Below are 14,950 nucleotides of genomic sequence, written 5' to 3'. Positions count from 1 at the left end.
TTAGTTTTGATGGCTGGCTTTCATTTTAGGATCGTTTACTCCTTAAGCACTATTAAAAGCATTACAAATTCTACAAAAATATAGACATCTGAGTGCAATCCAAGAATTTTCCTCAAGAAAACATGTAACTGTAACAAGTGATCTACCCTAGAAATTTTGGATTTGCCCAAACTTCCCCTACTTCTAGTATCTTTCCGTGAGGTCAAGTGCTAGCTCGGCCACCCAGTGCCAGGTTTAATTTGAGGGTCATTACTGAAGGAGCACACACATAGAAGGGTTCCCGAAAAGACTCCTTGTTATCAAGTTACTTCAAACACAAGGCACTCGGACCTCCCAGTCAGGAGGGCTGACTAGTGAGGCGTTGCCCTCTGCTCCTGAAACACTGTGCCCTTAAGAAACACAGAGAGACACACATTTCATAAATATGGGAAAATGCATATGTCTGTAGTATTTCTTAGAGTTTCCACTCATGGGGATAACGAAGAGATTATATTTTTTCCATAAATGGGAGGAAGAAAGGAGAGAGTTTCTGATTCGTGAACAACTGTTGTAGTTGCTCTCTCTGAGCCACAGCTATGTGCAGTGAGGTGCTCAGCTAATCTGTATTTTCGGTTTTTGTGGTGCTTGTGGCTCTTTACCCTGTGCTCAGTTTAGTGTCCATTATGAACCTTCAAAAGATACCAAACAATAATTAAAACATAAATGCATTAAGAGTAGAACTTTTGGAAAGAAAGAATTTCCCTGGTATTATAATTCAAGGACATTAGTATAAAAATATAAGTGTACAGCATGTATTAAAAGATAAAACTGTTTACTACACTTTTCACATACAGTTTACATCCTGATTTTTCTTTTCTTTTGTTAGAGGATTAATTTGAAAATGATAAGAATTCTGGAATGTTTGCTACAAGCACAAATTCATAGTGGAAATACACACACATAGGCAAAACATCAAACAGAACACAAAGCTACGTGGCGATCAGAATTGTTCAAAAACCTCTGCTTAGGCTCCATTTTTCTTCAACTAATATATCATAGAGAGGACAAGTAATGTCTCTGGAGGTTTGGTCATTTATGTCATAGAAACAAAACAGAAAAGATAAATATCTACCCCTTACTACCTTTCTTTAGCTGACAAGCGACACGGTGATGCCTTCTCAGCAGATGGACGCAAAAACTTGCGAGATCAAATGAACTGATGGACCCCACTGGTATTTTGGGAGCTCAAATTCCATAATTAACTTTTTACCCAAGTGGCAAAAGTAGAGGATGTTCTTGCAACTAAACTGATTATTTGATGGACTCTTGCTCTTTCTCCTACAAGATTTTAGGAACACAAAAATGGTAGAGACATGCTAGTAAAGGGTGCACCCTGAGCAACTTTTACTGTGAGGAGGAAAGAACAGCAGAGTGAACAGAGGAACAGTTGAATTCAGAAAGATTGGAAGAGGAGAAAAGAGCAACACAGCCAACTTAATTAGTCATTCCTTTTAATTTTTCATGTATATATGTGGGGTGATGGAGAGAAAAGATAACTATGTTTCTTTTGACTGTCTTTGTGTCTTTATAGAGTAATGTTCTGTTCCTGTCTCTTTCTTTTTCAGGCAAAAAAACTAATAAAAATAGAAAAACATATATCAGACATTAAGCCCCCCCTCCCTTTGTAAAGAACTCTTTGTTCTCCAGTGAAAATGCTGAAAAATCCCCGGGCAGCTACTCCCTGAAACAAGTGCAAAACACTTAGAGGCTTTTGGGCTGGCTGGGAGCCAGGAACCCTCCCGCTGTCTGGTTAGAAGAGGAAAAAAAGAAGAGAGAGGGGAAGAGGGATGGGGGAGAGGGAGAGAGAGGGAGGGAGGGAAGGGGAGAGAGAGAGAGAGAGAGAGAGAGAGAGAGAGAGAGAGAGAGAGAGAGAGAGAGAGAGAGAGAGAGAGAGAGAGAGAGAGAGAAATTGGAGCTTCCTTTTAAAAGACCCTAGGAAGCAGCGTTTTTTCTTTTTCTTTCTTTTCTTTTCTTTTTTTCAAAACTGGCGGTCAAGCGTTAAGTAACTCCCGTCTAAATCCACCTGCTAGAAATGAACTTGGGTACCCCCCAGGGGTGCACAAAGACAGGGAAGACAGTAACACACTCCATACTCTCTCCCACCCCCGTGTACTGCTTCCATTCTCCCTGCTCCCGTACACAAATGCCCACAGCTTCTCACGCCGCCCCTCTTACCCCCCAACAACAAACACAGCAAAATACATGCTCGCTCAGTCTCCTTAAAAAAAAAAAAGCCTTTCCACCTCGGTTGCGACACAGTGATAAGGGGTAGAACATCTCATACCTGGTGTGAATGCTAATCAGTCAGGAGTTCTCCTTTTCCCAAGACAGGGAACTGTTTCCTTCCAAATTTATTAGAACCTCCTCCACTGCCTCTTTGAAAAACCTTCTTTGTCACCCTCTCCCAAGTCCCGATACTTCTTTAAAAAAAAAATGGCTTCGGAGCTCCTTCTATTCTTGATATTGATTCTCTCTCTCTCCCCCCACCCCTCCTCCTCTCTCCTGTCTGTGTCTCTTCTGAGTGGTCTATTGATAAGTCCCTGGAGGCACTGGGTCAGCCTGCCCGTAGGAAACCAGACACAATGCACAAATCTCCGAGTGCCATTCTGCCATCAGCAAGCAGACCACGTTTAGGAGAGAGAGAGGGGAAAAAAAACAGTAGAGCAAGAGACAGAGAGAGAGCGAGAGAGCGAGAGAGCGAGAGAGCGAGAGAGCGAGAGAGAGAGAGAGAGAGAGAGAGAGAGAGAGAGAGAGAGCGCAAACGAGGGAGGGAGAGAGACTGAGAGAGGAAGAGAGAGGGAGGAGAGAGAGAGGGAGAGACAGAGACACACCGAGAAGGAGAGAGTGTGTGAGAAAAAGACTGATTGGAACAGGAGGGAGGGAGAGAGAGAAAGGGAGAGAGAGAGAGAGCGCGAGAGGGAGAGCGACACTGCCAGTCAGGTTAATCATCCCTACTTTAATTAGCTGTTCGGCTTAGACATAAAACAATTGAATTTGAATGATCTGTCAGCAGGCTCGGCTGAACCAGAGGGGAAAGCGAATATTACAAAAAGACTGTTAGTGTGTTCTGATAAGCAATACTGCTCGTACTGACAAACCCTCAAAGGGGGAACTATTAAAACTTACAACTAAACAAAAAGTGCAGATACAAATGGCACTAGATAGAGGTCTTTTTTTTAAAAAATGCAGTTTTCTCTCCTAGTTTTATGAATCGTAGATATTTGTAAGCAGGTGCCAGCATATTGGGGGTTTGTGTGTCATGTGTGAAAGTTTATTAACGATGGTCTAGGAGTGTAGCAGACAGATGCTGCAGAGAACAAGACAGGTACAGTCAGATGCCGAATCTAGATCTTGGAGGGAGATGGATGCTGGAAAAAGAGGCACCATGGAAAGAGATCAGCACAGAGTCAGTGGGCAGACAGGCAGACGGATTTTAGGTTTTGCACGATCTTGTCTAAAAAGGCAAAAGTTCTGATGCAATAATAGGTGCAAAACAATCCATCCATCCATCTCTCCCGGGTGCACTCCAAGGTACAGTTAAAATGGATTAATCTTTGTGACAAACAGAGCTGGCAAGGCAGACTATGGCAGACACTGAAGGCGATTTGCAGACCTAGAAAATACAAAGCTGGGAGAAGACACACAGATGAACCTCTCCCATCCTTCATTCAGCAAGGGAGGAAACTGAGGCCCAGAAACTCAGAGCAATAAATCACAAAGGCAGCAACTGTGTTAATACTAGAACCTAGAGTTCTAGAAGCCTGGAAAGCTGTTTCATGGATCACCAAACCGCTAGAATTCGTTAAAGATTCTGGCCCAACAGATATGAAAATCACCCTTGTCTCCAGGATAACAAGATTCTTCCATCTAAGAAATAGTGCAAACCCCTCCATTTCACCCCAAATGTCTATATCCAAGGGGAAATAATTTTTTGTTTGTTTTTTGTTCATTCTTAGAATAGAACAGACAAATGGAACATTATAAGGTCCCGTCTGAGCAATGGATGGCTTGTGCTACATTTTCAAGCTAATACAGGCAGTAGATTGGTCTGCAAAGACCTCGCCCAGACTTCACAATCTCCTCAGTGAACATCATCTGCTACGTGCGACCATGTAAGAAGATGTGGCTTTTTCAGACAACACATTTTCAAAATACGGGCACAGTGTGGGTGAAAGGGATTGAGTCTTCCAGCTTATGATAGAGTTTTAAATTACTAATGAGATTTTCTACCTGATGATTAGCTATGGGCAACTTTTCTGATATATTTCAATTGAAAACTAGCCACCAAAAAAGGGGGGACAATTGTATTATTTGCTCATGAATTTGATTACATCTTTTTGGGGACACATGATCACATTTAGTAAGGAGCTCTCTCTTGACAACAGAAAATTGAGGGTGTGTGTTTTAAAAGGAGGGGGTGCTTCTAAAAAAGAACAGTGCCATCAGATGTTACTGGAGAGATTAAGCCTCTCGTCCTAAAACAAGAATCATGATGTATATAAAAGCAAAACCTGTCAGTCATGCTTCAGTAACGACGGTGCTACTTAGGGTGAAAGAAGAAAACTGAAAGAATGTCAGGCACCTAGAAGCCACTCAAAAGCAAGGAACCCGAAAGAAGTCAGAGCCAATGTGATTTAGTTTATTTGCACACTGACCTCTTTACCAGTAGCTGCTGTGACTAGCCAGAAATACAAGGTCCACAGTCAGTTTAGAGGTGAGAGAGAGAAAGGGCTGATTTTGACACTGGCTGAACCTTCTGCAGGTCTCAAACTATATGATAGGGGAAGCCCAGGGCAGGGAAGGGAGGTGTTTACAAATGCATGCTGACACGCTGCACATGGAAGGCACAGGCTTCTCAGCCAGCACAGCATTGTTAACACTTCACAAGACAGGGCTTTGATCAGAGCCTCAGTTTTCCCATCTGTAAAAAGTGATGGCACTGACCCAGCTGAAGATAGTAGAGACAATTAATATAAGGGAAGTACACAGACTTGTAACTATCTGGTAATTACTGTGGAGGGCTTAATAAGAAGGTTAAATAAGCACAATTATAAACTATGGGTGTGCCAAGTGTGTTCTATCTGAAACCTGGCAATTCAGGACATAAAACCAAACAAGAAAGAAAGATGGAAGATGCAGACTTATATTAAAAGGGCTGGCAATGGAGATCAATGAAGTTTTGAACCCTAAAATTATAAAATCTAAACTTACAAGATGTTAGTTCATCTGAGGGCCACAAAATTTCATTATTTCCAAATTCAAGAATATTTCCTGGCTCACAGTAAGAATGAGAGCCAGTACATTCTGGGACAGTTGCTCTGGGTTCAGCACTTCTATTATAAATTACTGTCACAGCAACATTGTGTCTCCATTTCAAAGCAGAGGAGACTCAACTGCAGTGAGGTCATGAGATTTGCTAAATTATGGAGCTGTAAACAGAGCTGGGATTAAACCTAGGCAATATGACCTTAAGCCTGCATTCTCTACCACAGAGTTATCCTGGCACCCAGTAGGTTTCACAAGCTAGTAGGTTAAATGAACAGTAAATTAATAAAATGCATTTAAGATTTTTAGTAGAAATAATGAATCTCATCATCATGTTAGAGAAGCTTGGGAGTTTGGACTGCTTCTTGGGTGCCTCTCAGGTGCAGCCCTCGGTCAGAAGCCAGGGTGCAAGCACCTGTCACAGGGTTGAGTCTGGGGGAGGGGAAGACTGCTGACCATGACCACCAGGGCATTTAAGTATCTGATGGTATTTTTAGCAGTTTGAGGGTAGTGTTAGCACACAGGTTATTAATTGGCTTAATTCCAGTTTGGATAATTACATCGTGTCTCTTTAATTTGTCCCCTGACAATGCTATCCTTCACTCCCTGTCAAAGACATGCTCTTTTAAAAAGCATGTGAACACACACAAACATATAGTTATAGTTAAGGTTTGCATAATCACTTAGGCTGCTACTTCCCCCTCCACACTAAATGGTTAGTGTATAGTGGACATGTAATAAATAAATAAATAAATAAATAAATAAATAGGGAAAAGAATGAAAGTCATTATAAAATAAGAGAACTAGTCGAAGCTAGGATTTCTATTTGGCACTCAAATAAACAGATTTTTATTTTTCTTTCTTTTTTAAAATAAACAGATTATTAAACCATTTCGTTGGTGACAGAATTCCAATAATACACACACACACACACACACACACACACACACAGATATTTCAAGAGCTGATGACCTGATTATGATAAAATAATTTCTTTATTCTATATATTTTTTAGCATAAATATGTCAATGAAATTTCTGCTCTTTTTAGAGTAGACAGAAAGATTAGGTACGATACATATAGCATAGTAATATAAGTCTCATTTAGAATAGCTAGCAATTCGGTCAACAGACCCTGACTTACTTGGCAGCTGCTTTATAAAACTCTCAAACATTTTACAAGAAAGCCTAGTTTAGCAAGTTCAGAAGCTTGACAGTCAAAAGTAGACACACTCTCTCCTTTTCCTGAAGAACTTTTGGTCTATAAAGATTGGCTATGTGCACACAACACCACAAGAAGCTCCTAGAGGCCTATATCTTAATCACATGCACAAATAAGTAACTCCACACAGAGTACATGACACTTTCCTGGTGAATACCTACATGAATAAACCACCAAAAGTAAGGTGTATGGAAAACAGAGAAAGGGGTTAATTTATTTACTATGCATGAGAGTTTTTAGACCTTTGCTTGTCCAGCTTTTAGTTCAAAATTCCATGCATGCTCTGCACATACTGATAAATGCCATAGCTCTGCATATTACTGTCAAGCACCTTTTCCGGTTCAGCTTTCAAAGTCTTCTTTCTTACAAACTTCCTCCAAATGATTCTTTGTGGTCCTCTTATCACTTAATCTCCTAAAAGTCGGTGCTTAAGGGGTGACCCTCATGCTATAGGGAGATTTGTATCAAACCAATCCTATTTCCTTTTGAAAATCATAGGCTAATTCCATGACCTTATTTGCAAACAGGCCTAAATACAATAAACAAATAAACAAACAGCCTGTCCCCATTTCTTTGGCACTGCTCAGTGATCTCTCAGTGACTGCCTTCTTGTTAGTCACTAATGCATTGGGACTGATCTCTATGGGAACAATGCCTTTCCATTTTGTTTTGCATTTTTATTTTCTTTTGTTTTTTTGAAACAAGCTCTCTCTGTAGCTTTGGAGCCTGTCTTGGAACTTGCTCTGTAGACCAGGTTGACCTTGAACCCACAGAGATCCACCAGCCTCTGCTTCCCGAGTGCTGGGATTAAAAGTGTGAACCACCACTGCCCAGCTTGTTTGGCATATTTAATGCATTGTCTCAAATGACAACTGCTCCCACTGGTAGGCGACATCCCATAAAAGCTAGAAGAACCAAATAGCTTGACAGTTCCTGACCACATTTTCATCTAGGCCCTAAGTGCATAAAATAGGTGTGCATATTACCGTAACACTAGTGATTTGATGATCTAAATGATATTATTCAGTAGGATGATTAAGAATTAACCACTGGGCGGTGAAGGCACAGGCTTTTAATCCCAGTAGTCTGGAGCAGAGGCAGGTAGATCAGATCTCTATGAGTTTGAGGCCAATCTGATCTACAAAGTGAGTTCCAGGACAAAGAAGCAGGACTGTTACACAGAGAAACCCTGTTTCAAAAATAAAATAAAACAAACAAATGAACAAACAAAATTAGCCAATGAAAGTACTTATAGTTTACTTATTTTTATAGTGTCACCACTATTTTTACAGAAAGTCCTTAGAGTTCATATTCTAAAATCAAGTAAATTTTGAATTAGAAGAGAATATTGGAATATTGGAGATGGCTAGGAAGTCCTTGGTTTTAAGATGCAATTCAGTGATATAATAGAAGAAAAAGGTCTTCAGTAGATGCTTTGTTTTCTTGGTAGCCTAGGAAAGCTAAGTTGTAGACATGGCTTATCTGATAAGCTTAATGTCAAACAACTGAAGAAAAGCATCCATTTTGAAACTCAAATTCCTTTGTCCCCCTCCATGCTTGCTTTGCCCATTCTTTGCAAGATGTCTTTCGTATTCTTGGCTTCCACAATTCTGCTCTCTGTCCTTTTGGAGAAACTCTATTAAAATAAGTCTTAAATTCTGAAGATAATAAAGGGTAACTATACATTTAGTTTTATGAACATATTGCAAAGGCAGATTGATGGATAGCCTCACAGTGCACCCATGTCCTAACTCCCAGAACCTGTAGGTTACCTTATATGGCCAACGGGGTCTTGTAGATGTGATTAAGCAAACACTGTTAAGAGGGGGAGATTATCTGGGATTTCCTAGGTAGGCTATAAATACAAGTTCTTCTAAGAAAGAGGTAGGAGGCTCAGTCAGTTGATGTGTTGGCAGAAGAAGCTGGAGTTGGACCTGTCTAAGAGAGGGGCCGCAATCCAAGGAGTGCTAGGTTTTCAAAGACAGAAAGAGCAAGAAGGTGAACTATCTTCTAGAATCTCCAAAATGAATGAGTTCTAGGAAGACCTTGACTCCAGTGCAGTAAAACAGGTTCAAACTTCTGCTTTCAGAACTGTAATAGGATAAATATGCATGGTATTAAAGTATCAGACTTGTGGTAATTTGTCATAAAAGCCCAGGAAATTAATACTGGCACCATCATCTACATTGGTCTGGATATTATCTTTTGATATAACTTAAATATCTTAGCTTTTTTTTAAAATTCACTTTGGCAGATATATTACTTTGTTGGTTCTAACTGGGCTCATGTTACAATCAGCCACAGTGTCTAGCTGACAGACTACGGATGAGTCTTTTCTTCTTTCTGTAAGAACTTCCTCCGAGGTTCACACAAAGCCATGCTCTTAAAACATGTTGTCCACTGATGACAACTTATGCTGGAGAGGTTGTGGGGTAAAGGTAACACTCATGTATTGCTGGTGGAAGTGCAAGCTGGTACAGCCCCTTTGGATATCAGTTTGGAGATTTCTCAGAAAATTAGGAAACAACCTTCCTCAAAACCTAGCAATACCACTTTTGGGTATATATCCAAAAGATGCTCAATCATGCCACAAGGACATGTGCTCAACTATGTTTATAGCAGCACTGTTTGTTATAGCCAGAACCTGGAAACAACCCAAATGCCCCTCAACCGCAGAATAGATAAGGAAAATATGGTACATTTACACAATGGAGTACTACACAGCAGAAAAAAATAATGACATCTTGAAATTTGCAGGCAAATGGATAGAGCTAGAAAACATCATATTGAGTGAAGTAACTCAGACACAGAAGGACAATTATCATATCATATCATACTCATTAGTGACTTTTAAAAATAAAGCAAAGGAAAACAGCCCTCAAATCACAATCCCAGAGAACCTAGACAACAATGAGGACCCTAAAAGAGACATACATGGATCTAATCTACATGGGAAGTATAAAAAGATCTCCTGAGTAAATTGGGAGCATGGGTACCATGGGAGAGGGCTGAAGGGGAGGGGAGAGGAAGGGAACAGAGAAAAATGTATAGCTTAATAAAATAAGTAAAAAATTAAAAAAAACATATTGTGAAGGGGTCCACTGAAGATCCATATATTGACACTTGTTGAGGGATGACACTCACGTTAGTTAATTCACAACAAAAATTCTAGTTAGAAGGAGGCTGAAGGATCTCAGTGTCCAATTCTTTTTTACTTTTATTTATGTGTATGTGTCTCTGTGTATGCTATATGTATGCAGGTGTTCACAGAAGCCACAAGAAGGCATCAGATACCTCTGGAAGTTGGGACTCTCTGACCCTGCCATGTTGGTTTTGGGATCCAAACTCATATCCTATGGAAGAGCAGCAAGTGTTTTTAACTTTGGAACCATCTCTCTAGCCATTAGTATCCCATGTTTTACTACCGGAAGGTCTGAAAGAATCCTAGTCTTTCTTTCCTAGTCCACAGTGTTCTTTCACAATGGAGGTTAGAAATGGAGAAATAAGCAGCTCAAGGTACCATCTCTGGAGCTAACTTCTTTCAGAAAACCTCTGGCCTTACTGTTGGCACATGCAGTCTGTTGGTCAGTGCTCCTAAAAGAATGCTCCTCAGACCAGTAACATTGATGTTGCTTAGAAATTTGCTGGAATTGTAAATCCTTGGCTTTTACTCTAGGCTTGCTCAATCAGATACATAGAGGTATCTATATTTTGGCAAGCCCTTTATGTTACTTTAAAGAAACTCTGTTACTGGGTAGATCTGTGAAGTTAAACAAGGCTATGAAAGAGCATGCTGAACTAAGAGATTATTTGCTAGCCTGGATATAACTGTGGCTCTAAAACTTGCTATGTGACCTTAGACCATGCTCTTGATCTCATCACCTATAAGATGGAGCAAATTACATTTATGCAAAGGAATTTATTAAAATAATAATAAAAATTATAACTCAGAATTACTTATTGTGGAAGAACAGTCAATTTGGACTGCAAGTGTTCTAAGACCAAGGTGTTGAGGACATCATGGTATTTTATATTGACAGAGACTCTGAAATAGTAACAGTTAAGGCTTAAGAAATTCCAAGTTCTCAGCTGGGTGGTGGTGGTGCATGTCTTTAATCACAGGTAGAAGGCAGAGGCAGGTGGATGTCGGTGAGTGGGAGGCCATCCTGGTTTACAAAATGAGTCCCAGGCCAGTCAGGGTTATACAGAGAAACCATCAAGTTGCAAGCAGTCAGTTCCAATGCTGACCGGATGCTTGTACACAGCTGAAGCGTGGGATACAGAGAAACAAGAGTCCCTGGCATTGTTAGGCTCTAGAACCAAGTACTGAGTTCTTTTTGATCTGAAACTCTCCCTATTCACTGGATTTGCAGAATTTAGTGACAACTTTGTGTTCTGTACTGACAACAAAAGTCTGTGGCTTGTAGGATTCCCAATTATGATTCTTTCTCAGCATTCTCCTTTGAGAAAGGTGGTTCTTCCTAACTGATCAGAACTGGGCTTTCCAGACAACATTTTAAAACAAGATGTTCCCGGAACCCAAGCTGATTATGTTTACCTAGATTTTAGTGAAAAAAGCATAAATCCTAGAAGGTGTGAAGGATTGTTCAAATTAAGATTCAGATCTTTTTTCGATACAGAATTCCACATTCCTCACAGGTTGTAAAGGACTAACACAACCATGTTAAATATAATCACAATTTTAATAGAAAATCATCAGGATTTCTTTGGTATCTAAATAATATAAATTCAGTATTTACAAAGGCCTCTTTGCTAGTAGGAAAAAAACCACCGCATAGAAGACTGCGAAACATATTTTTTCCTTCTTGCATGGAATTGTAGTATATATCCCTTTGGCCTGAGGGATCTTCCTTTCTCTGGAGAGCAAAGACTCCACATCATGTTTTGGAGTTCCTCTGCGCCTTGCAGGATGGCTATGGGATGGCAAAGGTTTAGTTTGGGTCCCTGCTGCTGCTAAGCCGCTCATAATGTGTGAGTCAGGAGAGGCAGCTGTCCCCTTTAAGAACTTTGTGTCCTGAAGCAAGTCATCTGTCCTTTCAAACCTCACATACTATTTGTAAATGCGGATGACATGTGCCCTGACAAGCACGTTGTTCTAAGCATGAAAACAATGAGAATGCCTTGTGAACTAAGGACCCTGACTGGGGTGCTATTTTGATTACTTACTCTTCAGCAGGAGAGAGAATTGTATAGTACATTGGGGACGTAGCTCAAATGTGTTTTCTCATGTATGTTGCACAGAGATCCATAGTGTCCCCACTGATCAATTCTAATATGTCATTTTATAACTAAAGTGGTAATTAAGGATGAATTTTCTTTAATTCCCCACATGATCTCTTTTTGCTCATGATTAGTTGCACATTAAGCAGATAGTGATGTAGAATTTATTATAGTTCCGTTTTGACCAACTTGACTTAGGAAAAATTCCCTAAGTAAGAATAAATTCTGAATTACGAACTTGAAAAAAGCATGACACCTAAAGCTGGTACTAAGGGTTTAAAAATATCTTCAAAGGCCATTCTTTACTTGCTTAATCCCAAGGATCTATTTAGAAATGTTCATTAGTTCAACAGGTGTTCCTGTTGGAAAGTTTGTAGCAAAGACATTGGCTCAAGATTTATAAGATCAGGAACATGCATTCTGCCCCAAAGCTAACAGTTACTGCTTAAACAGTCAAATTGCTTAAAGAAATCTGTATTCTGTGTTCAGAGAAAAAGCTCCTACATTAATGCTATTTAAGCAGCTATGAGAATGTGGTGCCCACTCTGAGTCCTGGAAAGAGAAGGGAATTTGCAGTATATTTTATTATAAATCATTAATGCAGTTGTGCAAAGAATACATCTGAATATCACGAGCCGCTGCTTCAAGGTTTGTGTACTCAATCCTACCCTTTCTGCTGTGCACTCTCACTAGGAGAACAAGCCCTGACTTAACACTCTCTGAGTTTCCTTCTGCGTCCAGTGGTGGTTTATAAAGAACATTTGCATCCAAACTATCTGCTGTTTAATTGGATTCACTTCTTATTGGCTTTTCTTGAGGGGCAATTAATGCACATAAAATTTCTATAGATAAATGCATCATTATCACTGAAGTGAAAGTTGCAATTCTTAATTTTTTAAAAAGATTATGCACTGGGCCTCTTATTTTTCCCATGTGACACCTAGTCTGACTAATTATAGAAGTGAATGAAAAACATGGTTTTCTTTTAAAATGCTCACTTTATGTGCAAGACTTTTAGGAAGTCAGCTAATGTGTCAAGTACAGACATTCTGCACAATCACATTGACCGTGAGGTTCTATGTACTGTAATTTTGACTGGAAATATTTTAAGTTAAAGCCAGCTATTCATAAAATTACATAAACATAAATATGCATACTCTGGAAGACATATATTTGCACATCCTTAAAATTAATGCAAAGAAAGACATACTCCTTTGTTCTACTGGAATACAAATGGCGAAGACTAATGAATGAATAAATAAAGCACCAGGTAGCCAAATCAACGTCTGCTCAATTCTGGTCAAGGAGGTGAAGTGAGGTTTCCCTTTGAGTCAGAGAATGTAGCAGATAAAAAGGACGAGAATAGCTGGGGGGATTTCCGGAGGCCATTGCAGACCAGCTCAGACGCTGTTAAGGGGCTCATTTTCATGATACTTTTGGTTGCATTTGTCACACTTGCTCTAGGTCCCCTGGAGCATTAAGTGCCACATCACAGCACTACAAGAACAAGGCTAACTGCAAGAAGGGACACTCTAAGGTTCTTTCTCTCTCAGATCCAAATGGCCTGGAGTTTGGAGATATTTTCAAAACTGCATTTTTTTTTGATTTTGTCTCCCCTTCTGAATCCTTATATATTCTTCAAATAGGACTAACTGGGACATAATTTTTTTCAATAAAATTCTAAATTCCCTTGCTTAAAAAAACTATCATCTGTAAAATTTTATTGGTACAACTAATTTCTATAGGTAGAAGACATTTTACAAAAAGAAAAAAACCCTGACTGGATAGTAAGCGTGCTCTGGATTAAGGATTTAGCTACAGTTTGGCAAGTATTTGTTCTTCATTAGGCTTGGAACATATAAATTGGTACACATTTCAACTTTTCACTATTATATTAAATTATTAATAATTTGAAATTAGTAGCTGGTGCTGCCACCACTTTTTTGAAATAGTGTCAGTCATTTCTTCTAAGTTTGTTCAGGACAAAATGTCTGAAACCTGATTTGTCAAGAAAATAAATGCAAAGATCAGGAAGAGGACAGCATTCACCACAAGAAGAAAGTCTGGTCTTAGGATGAGTAGGGGGCAGAAACTCTCTCAATCTTCGGGTCAGAAGAGAAAGACAGAGAGAGTTATTCCAGCTTCCAGGTGAGACACTGAGTTTCTGACAGGGTTAGTGACTCTACGCTGCACACAGTTAGGAGGTGGCAGAAGTGTGCTTAGAACTGGGCCTGTCTGATAATATTTGGTCTCTTATTTATATCCAGGATCACCAGGAGCTTAAGATCCCACATGGATTATCCACAGGTTTCGTGCCATGAATGGAATAACAGTTAGAACAATTATTATATAAAAATCCATATATGTATTATCTATTAATCATATATGTATAGTTACTATCTATATATGAGTATATTTGAAGTATATATATGTAAGCCTCACTTAGCTATTTCATGATAGTTACCAGTTATTAGAATTTACAACATGTCCGCTGTTATCCTCAATACTTTACATCTATTTGGCTAGACCTAATAACATCTTTACAAGGTATAAATTACTGTTATCATGTACCCTAACAGATGAGCTAACAAGGCACTCAACTGGTTAAGTAACATACCTAAACTCCTGCCTCTTTCTAGGTCTCTTTCCTAGTCTACACCCTCCACCATGTATTTGACTTTGACTTATTCTTTAGGATTTTGTTTTCTTTTAGTAGATGATCATTGTCTCTTGCTTGAAACCAAAATCAAAATATTACATAGCCAACAGTTTACTTTCCAGGGACCAAAAAACTTATAGGAAATCCACAAATGTAGAGAAAAGAAAGCTCCCAACAAGTTATTATGATTTGAAAGGTAGAGGAGATATTTGGGGCAAGGTGGACTTTCTATATCACTCAAGTCCTAATATGCTTATAAATTCAATTTAATTCAATATATATTTAATGCATGTCTGTTGTGAGCAAAGGGACCTACTAGGACCTCATAGCTCCAAAGATGAGTAAGAAGTCAATAACTTTATAGTTGGAATATAACCATCACATGATTAAAACACAACAGGGAGGAATCATAAGAGTTGCTAATAAGACTCTGTACGGTTCAGTGGCTCGAGGACTAGCAAACAGTGCTATTTGTGTGAGATGGACTTTAGAATATGGGGGAAATTTCAACAATTGGAAATTGGA

General features: G+C 39.3%; 1 protein-coding gene across 28 annotated transcripts in view; it reads right to left on the bottom strand.

Annotated features, from left to right (window-relative positions):
- Positions 1-14,950, bottom strand: part of Zbtb20 (zinc finger and BTB domain containing 20) — a 766,528-nt gene that overhangs the window by 114,853 nt on the left and 636,725 nt on the right. Inside the window, exon 1 of one of the 28 annotated variants that reach the window (XM_075962940.1) lies at positions 2,324-2,683. The exons of 25 other annotated variants lie outside the window; for them this stretch is intronic. The gene's annotated coding sequence lies outside the window, so the exon portion shown is untranslated. Of the gene's footprint in view, positions 1-2,323; positions 2,684-14,950 lie in introns of those variants that run through there. 2 more of the 28 variants (XM_075962823.1, XM_075962874.1) reach the window with 2 other exon arrangements.

This window comes from Microtus pennsylvanicus, chromosome 1 (genome assembly GCF_037038515.1).
Source record: "Microtus pennsylvanicus isolate mMicPen1 chromosome 1, mMicPen1.hap1, whole genome shotgun sequence".
NCBI classification, from domain to species: Eukaryota; Metazoa; Chordata; class Mammalia; order Rodentia; family Cricetidae; genus Microtus; species Microtus pennsylvanicus.
The sequence above is the reverse complement of the archived record's forward strand: the minus strand, read 5'-3'. Positions and strand labels throughout refer to the sequence as shown.